Source organism: Ochotona curzoniae, unplaced genomic scaffold (assembly GCF_017591425.1).
Source record: "Ochotona curzoniae isolate NIBS_2020 unplaced genomic scaffold, NIBS_Ocur_1.0 contig_3819, whole genome shotgun sequence".
Taxonomy (NCBI): Eukaryota; Metazoa; Chordata; class Mammalia; order Lagomorpha; family Ochotonidae; genus Ochotona; species Ochotona curzoniae.
Window position 1 is genome coordinate 39,625,257 of NW_024466004.1, and position 11,254 is coordinate 39,636,510.

The window sequence follows — 11,254 nt, forward strand, 5'->3', positions numbered from 1 at the left end:
TAGCCCTGTACAGCAGCCAGGTAAAGAATCCTGGGGCTTTATATAAGCAGTAGGTAGGAAATACAACCAGCATCAAACCCAGCAGCTGAGTCACTCCCTCAACCAGGACTTGGCATTCTTTGTATTACCAAAACAGTAACTTCACTGAATCTTTGCTGCTGCCAGGAACCACTGCCTAAGGAAGAGCTGGCAGTAGTGGTCATTCTGGGGAGGTCTAGGAGAGGGTCCAAGATATCCAGCTAGACTAAGGTGTTGATAGCCTTCTTGGCATCCAAAGAACATGGGCAAGAACATTGCTAAATGGCTGTATAAACGCCCTCTGGCTTGCATTTGCCTTGTTTGTTTACAGCCTTCTTGTTGTTTAAAAGCTAATTACACAGCTTGCAGAATCTCTCTGCTTCCAGGCCTGCGCTGACTGCTCTCGAACCATTTTCCTGCCTGTTCCTTGCGTCAGAAGGCAGTGAAAGAAGTCATCAGATGCTAATCAACCTCCTCTCCCACTTGTTAACATCAGTGGCAAAACTCCTGATACGGAAAGCGTGTTTTCTGCTTGGCTATCAAGCACTTGGGGACCTGGGGATTATTTATGGATTTCATTACTCACTTTATGCCCATCCACTATTATAGTGAGTAGCTGAAGTCTGTTTATAACCCTAACACTATTTCAGATTTGTAGAGGATCTTATGCCCGGAAGAGCTGACTGTGTTTAGTTCATCATATCCATCTGTGCCAAAGAATTCTTGGTTGCAGATTACAAAAATTTGCCAGAAGCAGCTTTACAAGATTAAATGGCAGAATTAGCACAAACATCTCAAAAACTAGTGAGGGTTTTTTTTTTCTAAAAAGTTATTATAAACTGGAGTACGAACATTTACTTCCATTTTGAATCCACCAAAGGTACTGATAACTAAAGACCACAGTGTTCAGTGTTCCATCGGGGTGCAAAGTATGTATGTGAGAAAAGAATACCTTCTCCATTTGTCTGCTTTATGAATTTGAATTTTAAAATATCAAGTTGTCTTAAAACACCTGTATGCCCACACCTGCCAAGAATATTTCATTGACTGTTTGGCGGACAGAGGGACTCACTCTCCCAGGAGAACACTACCGAGTGCCTGCCTGTTTTCACTGTCAAGGCTGAGAAGTACTTATCATAAACTGGGCATAAAGCTTTCAATGGAACAGGCATGATTAGGTTTCCAAAATTCATGGACACTTAATGCTCCACACTAGGGGAAAATGGAGGGGACTAATTCACAGAGCCATGTTTAAAAGCACCTGCGAGTAGTGACATTCTGGGAAAAAAAAACAAGCATCTGCTTTAGGATATGTTAAATCTGTTCACTATTGCATTGATGTACATTTGGGTAAGAAGGGCCTACTTATTTTTTGTTTGTTTGTTTGTTTCTAAATATGCTATCTTTGCAAATACTTTAATCACTTGCATACAGAATTTACATCTAAATCCCAGAAAGTCAGGATAAGCCCTTTTTTATTTATAAATTTCATACTATTTTCTGGTGCATTTATTTTGTCTTTCTTTCCTATTTCTACACAAAAGCTGAGGTTTTAGCTCCCGTTTTCCAGATGATGGCTCTGCTTCTGTTGTCATTTTTGCAGACAGCTTCAGAGTTCCAACACAAACATACAGTGTACGTAAAACAATCCAGAGTTGGAAAAAAGTATGTAAATCAGAGTAAATTTGCTTTTTCCTACTATTTGAGTTTCTCCTGGCCCACTCCTTGGCATCCCTTAGGTACTCTCCAAATACTCTAGCCCTGGATGAAAATGAAAGAGCTTGCGTTTTAGCCTGGTTTGTATTGTTTCCTGTCAGAGACGATAGTCACAAGAACAATGGAATCCAGCCCTGGTACCAAATCTCTTGATTCACAACACTTTCCTGGCTTTTCATATTCATTCACATATTTGTATGTAAGATGGGAAATTACACTTTGGTTAATGGCTATTTCTTTCCCCCCTGACCAGTCGTTCTTGGAAACAGTGCTTTTATAGGGCTTTTCAGTTGTCCTTTAACCTTAGAAAGGCCAGGCATGTGCCTGTATTGATTCATAATCTCTACAAGGCAGGCCAAAAAAGACTAGCATTTGGTAGCCAATTCCTTTGATTGGTACCACCTCATGGTATTGTTCGTTCAGGGCTCTAGAGTACCAACGGAATCTGCTAATCTGCACACAATGTCTTCGAGAAGCTTCCTGTTCTACTTTAGACATCTCCTGAGGCCACCTTGTTAAAGAATTTACAGTCATAATCAGTTTCTAAAAATCAATATTTCTTTTCCTATTTCCCCCTGCTTATATGTAACGTGATTAGAAGAGTGAACTCTCATGTTTGGGGGCTAATCAGAATTGTTGCTAAAGAAAATACTGTTCAACAGTCTGCTTCGTGTGTGAGTTCTGTTGGCAATATTGGGACAGTTGGGCATACAAAGTTACATGTGCCCCTATCTGCATGGAGGGCTGTTTGAGAGGGGCACGTTGTGCTAAGATTTCTACATACCGTATTTGTTGCCACCAGCATATGTCCCACCACACACACACACACATCGCTCATCTCTCAGGCTGTCTCTGAGAGACAGTGACCTTCTGCAGCAAGTGTAACATATTCCAGGTCATTCAAGGTATATTTAGATTTATTTGATCAATAATGATGGAATACTCAGGGGTTGTGCCCCTGTTAAGAGATGGATAAAGTTGTTTTCCAGGGCTTTCCACCTCTAATTCCCCAATCAATGGGAAAGGATTAACACCTCAAGAATGACCAGGTAGGACAAATTGCTCATAATCACCCAGGTTATAAAGATTGAGATTTAACAAGGCAAACATTCAGATACTGACTTGATGGCTAATGTGTCTGTGTCTGTACTAAGAACAACAAAATTTTGAATAAACAAACCTGGAAAAAAAAATCTTACTTCTTTAAACACAAGCAATAAATTCCATGAAAATATATGGCAAAGCTCCTTTTTGTTTAAAAATTTACACAAAGAAATTGTTTATGATGAAAACTGTACACTAGAACATTGCAATTCTTCTGAAGAAAGGTTAACTGCCAGAATATTTTAAAGTTTAACTCCTGCCTATATTGCAGTTCAAAGATGTCTTCAGTTTTCCTCCCTCCTCCCTTTCCGAACTCAAACACCTAATTGAAAAGCAGTCTGTGTTTTCCAATATGAATGAAATAATTACACTTGGGTCAGGTGTAGGGTTGGGCAGCTTTGGACAGTTTCAAAAGCGTCTCCCCTTTAGTCCTTATCTATTTGTTCCCTCAAGGATTTCTACATCCCTTCAGGCAAACCAGGCAGCAGCAGCAATAATTTTATTTACAAAGGGGGCAGGAGGGCAGAGGTTTGGCGGCCCCATGGGCTGGTATTCAATAAGGTCCCTGTCATTCTGAGATCAGAGGGTCTGCCCCAGCCCAGGTGAATAATGACCAGGAACACTCTGTGACTGATGACTGCTCTGTTTGGGGAGCTAATTGATGTGTCCCTCCGTTCCAAGTTGAATAATGCCCTCTCTTGCTGTGACAGTAACGTCAAGAAGAGGGAAAACATACGGCCAGTTCAGACGGACACAGGGTATGGAGCCTCTACTACTGCCCCTAAATGCACAGCCTACAGGGTGAAACAGGAAGAAATGCCCATACATATGTATATAATGCTTTGTAAATAATCTTTTTTAATTAGCAGAACTAGGGAAAAGGCTACCTGGACTTTGATTTTTTGATTAATAGTATAAATTACTCAGGCCTGTAGAAATAAAAATGAACATCCCCCAAGACAGATGCATCTCCTTAGCATCTATGACCCTTGGAAATCCACTTCCTGGACCTTAGGTCCCTCCTGATACCACATTCCCTGGAGAGAGAAATCTTCCTTGCATCTTTTGCCTGTTGCCTTCACCCCACTAATATCCTTCTTTTTCACTCTCCTCTTTCACTTTGTTACTGGAGAGTTCTCATCTGGTCTTCAGTACGCTCTTCAATGATCGCTTTTTCCTTCCTAAGTCATGTCTGGTTTCCAGGACCCTCTGTTTCAGCATTGTTTAAATTGCATTGGGATTACCTATTTAAATGATCACCTTTTTCATTAGATTTTAAGTAACTTGAGTATTTACTTAATTTTAAAATATTTTAATATATTTTTGTAAATATTATTATTCATGATAGTAGTATTAATAAATAATATTAAGTAGTAACTAAACAAGGCAAAGGCACAATGTGAGTCCTTAAATAAAAATTAGCTTATGGATCTCAATGGAGTAATCTGATTGCTAAAAGTGATTCTGTGCTAGTCACTTGTTAGATGTTTGACCTTGGGTAGAATACTGTGTTAAATTGGGCTAATACTCCTCAACAGATCAGCTGAAGGAATTAAATGAGACGAGTCTTCTCCTAATAAATGAGATAAATGCTAACCATTGTTATTGGTGCCAAATACAATATAGGTTCTTAGCAAACACTTATTTAATCCTGTTGTACAATTTTGGCATTGCATTTTTCGTGTCTATTCAAGTATCATTTCCTAGATGCCTCATTCTATGTACAAATTAAATTTTTTTTTTAATTTTTAAAAAATGAATTAAAATGAAACCCTTCCTATGCCAGAGGATTGGGGGGGGGGGAAAAAACGGTTACTGAAGATGGGATTTGGAATGTAATTGTAGTGCCCTGGGAATAAAATAAATCAAACTTTTCTTTAGCCACTCTTTCATCTACCCAGGATGAAACCCATGTTCCCTCACTATGTGGTGTGATGGGAATATCTACAATTCAGAGTGAGAAGATTTCAAATTGAGCTCAAGAAAAGTAACTTCATAAAACATAGGAACTGTACAAGACATGGAACCTCTTTGAACCCAATAGAATGGACTAGCATTGTGGCATAGTGGGTAAAGGCTTCCTCCTGCGATGTTGGCATCCCATATGGGCAACAGTTCATGTTCCAGCTATTTCACTTCCAGTTTTGCTCCCTGCAGTTGATGGCCTGAGAAAAGTAATGGAAAATGGCCCAAGTATTGGGGATCTGCCACCCACATGGGAGACCTAAAAGAAGCTTCTGTCTTTGCCATGGCCCAACTCCAGCAGTTGTGGCCACCTGGAAAATGAACCAGTAGACAAAAGTGCTCTCCCCGCCCCCACCTCCCCTCTTTTGCTTTCAAATAAATGAGTGAAAACACTTTGAACAGTTCATGAAAAGTGAAATGAAAAGGCAAGTCTGGGAGCGGGCATTTAGGTTAGCAGTTAAGACACCTGCATGCCACACTGGCGTGTCTGGCCCTGAATCCTGATGGCAGCTTCCTCCTAATGCAGATGTGACCAGATGCGGCAGCTGAGCTCCTGACACTTATGTAAGAGACCTGAATTAAGTTTCTGACTCTTGGGCTTGGCCCTGGTCCAGCCCCAGTTATTGTGGTCATCTGGGATGTGAACCAGAGAATGGAATTGTTCCTGCTTGCTTCTCATGTGTCTCATCTCTCTGCCTTCTCCCAAATTTTAAGTTTTATTTAGTGCAAAACATTTTTAACCAAGGCAGAAGTTCTTCACAGTACCATATTTTCGTGAAATTCTTAAAGATCTCTCAGAAACAAACATGTGCTTTGAATGTATAGGCATCATTTTCACTAGGCATTCTGGGAGACAGAGGTAGAGTCTTTCACCTTTGAACTTGATGGCATGTAGGAAATGTTCAGATCAATATCTGTGGAATATACAATTATTTAAAGTAACAAGTGTTACAGAAAGGAAGCAGACAGGCAATGTTGCTTAACAAAAATGATGTGGGCTTTGGGATCAGGCAGTTCTGGGTTCTAACTTCAGTTATGTGTATTTTACTTCACTAAGTTTTTGTTTTTGCCTACAACATGAAGTTAATAGCATAAAGGGGAGCATCAAGAAGTTTGTGGGTGCAAAGAGGAAATTTGAAGTCTATGGTTTTTCTCATAATATGCATTTACAAGAAATTTTCTTAAAATCTGTTGTATGCAGGATTGCTGTGAAGATAAAAGAGCATAAAGTGCTGGTATAATGCCTGCCACTTAGTAGTTACAACAGAATGTAGCTTCTTTATTTATCATTATCAGTTAAAGGAAGTGGTGCAAAGATTAACTGAATAAGATAGAGCGAAGAACTGCACATGGATTAATCCTAACTTTGCATTGGCATAGTCCTTGACAGTTCTCAGAGCTCTTCAGAATATTTTCTGTCATCTGATGCTACAAATATTTTCAGAGCTGCATTCTTACAGATGAGAAAATCCAGTCAGAGGTCATGGTCTGTCCAATTTGAAACAGCTAGAAACTAAGTGATCCAGAACTGCATCTGGAGTTGAAAGAATCCCCCCCAGTGTTCATTCTAGCAAAACAGCTGCCTCCTTCTTCAAAGCCGCATGCCTTTTGCATTTGCCATGCTTCTAGCATTAGCCAACAAGATTGCATTGGGTTAGGGACAGCTGAAGATCCTTAAATGAAATCGGCTTGCCCAAAGTTGTGAATAATCCTGTTCTTATTATCAATATCAAAATAAACACCTAAAGTACTCAATTAGTCATCTGTTTCTTGGTATTAAGAGAAAAAAGTATTTGCTCTATAGATATTTGAGCAACCATATTCAGAACAGTGAACAAGTGGAAATTCCACTGTCTCATTTTTCCTCTTAATCAAAAACAGAAACTCTGATAATCTTCCCATTTGCAATTCCTTCCCATCCTTCCCTTTGTCTTTGGGTTTGCCTTGGGGAACTGTGTGTCCTGTATTTTCTTATCTATTACTTAGCTGAACTCAGAATCTTGAGAAGTAGTTAAGACAGCGGCCAATCACCTGGAACAACAAGACGTTTGGTGTCCTGCCCATTGTACATGGTTCATCACCTTCTAAGTTGGTCAGACACACACATTCTGAATTTGCTCTCCAAAATTTCAGGCATGGGGCACTGGGGAGATAATGATGAGTATTGTTCACTTTTCATAGTTCAACTTGGAGCCAAGGACTTCCCTTGTTTCACATTCAATCCAAGAAAATGCTCATTGCAGAATATTCTAGAGCTGGGGGAAGAATTCTCTGGTTGGAATCACATATAGGGTGACATTGTGGATTATCTGTGTGTCTCAGTTTGTTGTCTGCTTCTACATAATTCTAAATGTATATTGCAATGTATGTGGCCACATGTTGATTAGGAATCACTTTGGAGGTTTTAAGATGTTCCATCCAGGTAATAAGATTAAGTACCTTTTTCCCATGAAGTCTGAGTATAGAATCTAAGAGTTAAAAACAGATGTAATTTTCTTTTTGTTAAAAGCATTTAGCTTAAGCAGCTAGCCATAGCATTTGCTTTAAAAAAAAAAAGGCAGAAGGGCCAGTTTTAATTATAGGTATTAAAAACAAAACTTTCAAATGTTCATCAATCCATTATTTTTAAAATGTAAAACTTTACAAATGTAGTTTATTTCAGACAATAATGTTTAACTTCAGTGTTATGCATTTTTAGTTCATTATAAGAATTTAAAATATTTTGTTTTTAAGTAAAACTGTAAATTTTCATAAATTTTTGTAAAGAATTTACCTTTTTGCATGGATAGAATATGCTTATAGATTCTATATCTAGATTTGTATTGGGTTATGTCTACAAAGTCCCAGTTTATGCATTGTGAATAATACATTTGTTTTAATTCACTGCAAACTCATTCAAATATTTAACAAAATATTTCTTTTTACAAGTATAGCAGCTATTTCTGATTTATTGTGTAAATGTTTTTCAAGTTTTTTTCAGTGTTAAAAAGGAATATAGTAACCCAATATGTCCCCACTTTTCAAATAAAGTCTTAAGCGCTTGTTGAAAAACTAATTAGTTGTTAACGACCATTTAGAATATAAATCCCAAGTATTTCATCATGTATTTCAGACTGAAATAAGACAGAAATCAAAGGGTGTTTGTGTTCTTTCTGATAATCTAGAATTTTTATTTGATTCAGGTAACTTGGGACAACAGACATGATGAAATGTTTTCTCTTTGAATAAATAACAGCTTAATTACACCATTGAAATAAAATATACTATGGGCTTAATACATTGTAAATATTACAGAAGTACTACTCATTATAGTAATTTAATGGCTGAAGCTACATTTAATAACAACTTACTAGTACTTGTATACAAAGCATTATACAGATTATTAACAAAGATATGCAGCAAGTGCAAGGATGTTACCAGCTCAACAAACATCTAACAATACAATATTCTTCTAAGAGGAAAAGGAATAATGTTAGATTTACAGACATTAAAGAGTTGTTTTCCACTTGAAACACTGGAAAAAAGAATCCAGATAATCTTGCATCTTGAGTCATAGTTTTACAAGAAAAGGTCTTCTTTCCTGGGGACTCTGATCCCCAGTCAGTCTAGTACAAGGAGTTTACACAAAGTTAGCTTTTAGGATGCCACAGCGACGTAAAGAAACACTTCTATCTGAAAATCACTGATTTGTAGGCCACTGCTTAAACATCTGACTTTTAAAACCTATTTACATACATTCAGCCCAAACCAGTAGATAGAATGTTTTGTCTATATTACAATAGGCATTGTTTAACATTTCATCAGAAGGCCAGTGCAAGACAATTGCTAATAGTCTTTGCTTGGCATTGAGGAGATTTTAAAATATCATACAAATATACAGTTATAGTGTGAGAAATTTGAATTTCTGTGTGATGTCAGTGGTCTTTTCTACAGTCATGGAATGGTACAAATTAATCAACAGGACAGTAACTGGCAAACAATTCATCTAGGGCCTAATTCTCACCTATAAGTTGGGCCTGGCTCCTGCAAAGCAGGTTTAGGGAGCAAAAATTCCTTATCATTTAATACTAGATAGACCCGTCTCAAAGTGACACAGATGCTTGGAGAGCAGCTTCAATGCAGGCAAACATCTGCAGCAGCTCCTGGGTCTGTATCTCTTTTCACAGACATTTCACATGTAATTTCAAAGTGAGAGGTTCTTGATGACAGCCTTGCTTGTCTACATGGAAATGTTAGTCCAGGACTGACTGATTCACCATCACAGACATTGCATGTGTTGGGAATCTGGCCCTTTCTGAAGATGTGATGGAGAGGTGCCTGTGGGTACAACATATACATCATCCTCAGAGGAATGTACCCACCTCTGATGTTACATCTGACAAACACATTTACACCATATTTAAATTAATGTGTCTAATTATGAGACTAATTAATCAAAGATAGTAATGAACTATATTTTTTAATGGTAACTCAGTGGAGGGAACATTTTAGTCACTAGGATTAGGAAATGATATGAGTTTCAGAGTGAATCCAACTTATTTTAGATGTTCCTAAATGAAGGTAATATAACACATACATGTTATTTCACAGGTATTTCTTAGAATATCAAGAAGCACCAAGTTTAGTGCTGTCAGCCCCATTGTCCCATGATTTATTATATATAATTTAGGTAGTGAGAGCACAATACACTATAAAAATTAGCATGGCATATGAACAAATACAGTTTCCAAAATGAATTCTGGAATTTTTCTACCTATCAGCAAGAATTTTATTTCCACCAGGGCTTTGGAGCAAAGAGAGGAGAGGAGATACTTTCCGGTGGATTCTGAGATGTGTGGACTAATATTCAGGATGATGCAGAACAAAACTCCATCTATTCTGAAAGAAAACTAGAGCTTGGTCAGGTGTTTTTGTTTTTGTTTTTATTTGTTTGTTTGTTATTTGGTTAACTCTCTTCTCTCCTCCAAAAGAAATTTTATTCATTCTTTAGCACCTTGACCTTCCTCTGCACTTCACAGAGAGGTAAAGTTAAGAAACAAACAGGCAGGTTCAAGCTGCATGGACAACTGAACGGGTCCACACTTGGTCCACAGGCCACTTTCCACTTCAGAGCATGAACTGCAGGCAGGGGGCTATCCTGACAGACAGCGTGGGTACGCTGAGAGCTGAAAATCACCAGATAGACGCTTGTTCTCCAGTTTACTTCATGCTGTGCAAGATTCGGGGCCCTGGAGGAAGCATATTTTGCTTGTATAAGGAGAGTGTTTGCAAGTGAAATTTGGGAGAATCAGGTAGCTTCTTTAGCAACATCATTTCTTACTGCAAAGGGACCCAATTCTGAGCATCCATGTTATCATTTAGAAACAGGTGAATTGGGTTGCAGAAGAAAACCAACCCTGCTCCTCATTATGCCTTTGCATATCTTGCCAACCACAAACAGAAGAGAAATGTGGTCTTCAGACCAAACCCACCTTGACAAGGCCAGATGCTGAGCTGTCCCGATTTCTCTTGGGAGACTAAGAAGCAGCACACTATTCAGGTTCCTATCCCAGATGTGTTCACCCCTTCCTACCATTTTCTGTCTCACCTACTGTTTATTTTGGCCTCCTTAACTGCATGGGCAAGGACTGGTAGTCACCCTTTAGTACAATATCTGCACAGTGGCACCTAAACTAGAACCGCACAATCCACAAGCACAATTGAAACTGCTACCATTAGAGAGTTTTAAGACCATATTCCTTTTACTCACTAAAATATTCATAAACTCACTCAAAACACTTTTCTTGATAATACCACTGCAAACACAAACCTTCCCTTGAGTATATGTCTTAGCTTATTCCTCACTAAGCACTTGTCTTGTGTGATATCTAAAGAGTCAATGTCATTAAAACTTGACTCAATCTTTTTGCAAGGGGTATGTGTATGGTTGGGGGAGGGGTGGTTCTGATTGGTTATGGTAAGTATTTTTTATCAGCAAGATTTGTGGAAGAACTCAATTTTAGAAACTGAATTTATGTGCCAGAGGGCGGCAAGTGGTAAAATTTACACTTGGTCACAGTCTTCTCACTTAATGACATTACTATACAGTTACAGTAAAGAAGCACGCACACGCACATTTATATTCACATTCACACACAGTATAATTTTACTGACTCAGACAATACTTCTTTTCAATTTAAAAAGATGAAAACTTGTTTGGCCACCCAGGCATGAAAGCTACTTAAGCCTGGGATATAAGAACACAATACTTGTCAAGTAAACAGCAACTGCACAGTGATAACAATATACAGTAACATTGACACATGCTGTCATAAGAGGTCCAGTAATAGCTAAAGACTAAAGAAAGTCAGAAAGGTCAGCCCCAAAAAGTCAATAGGGTTTCTTACTTCCGCTCTGAATATAGAATAGCTATAGTCCAGAAGATAGTAAATGTCCTCCTATGGAAGTGAAG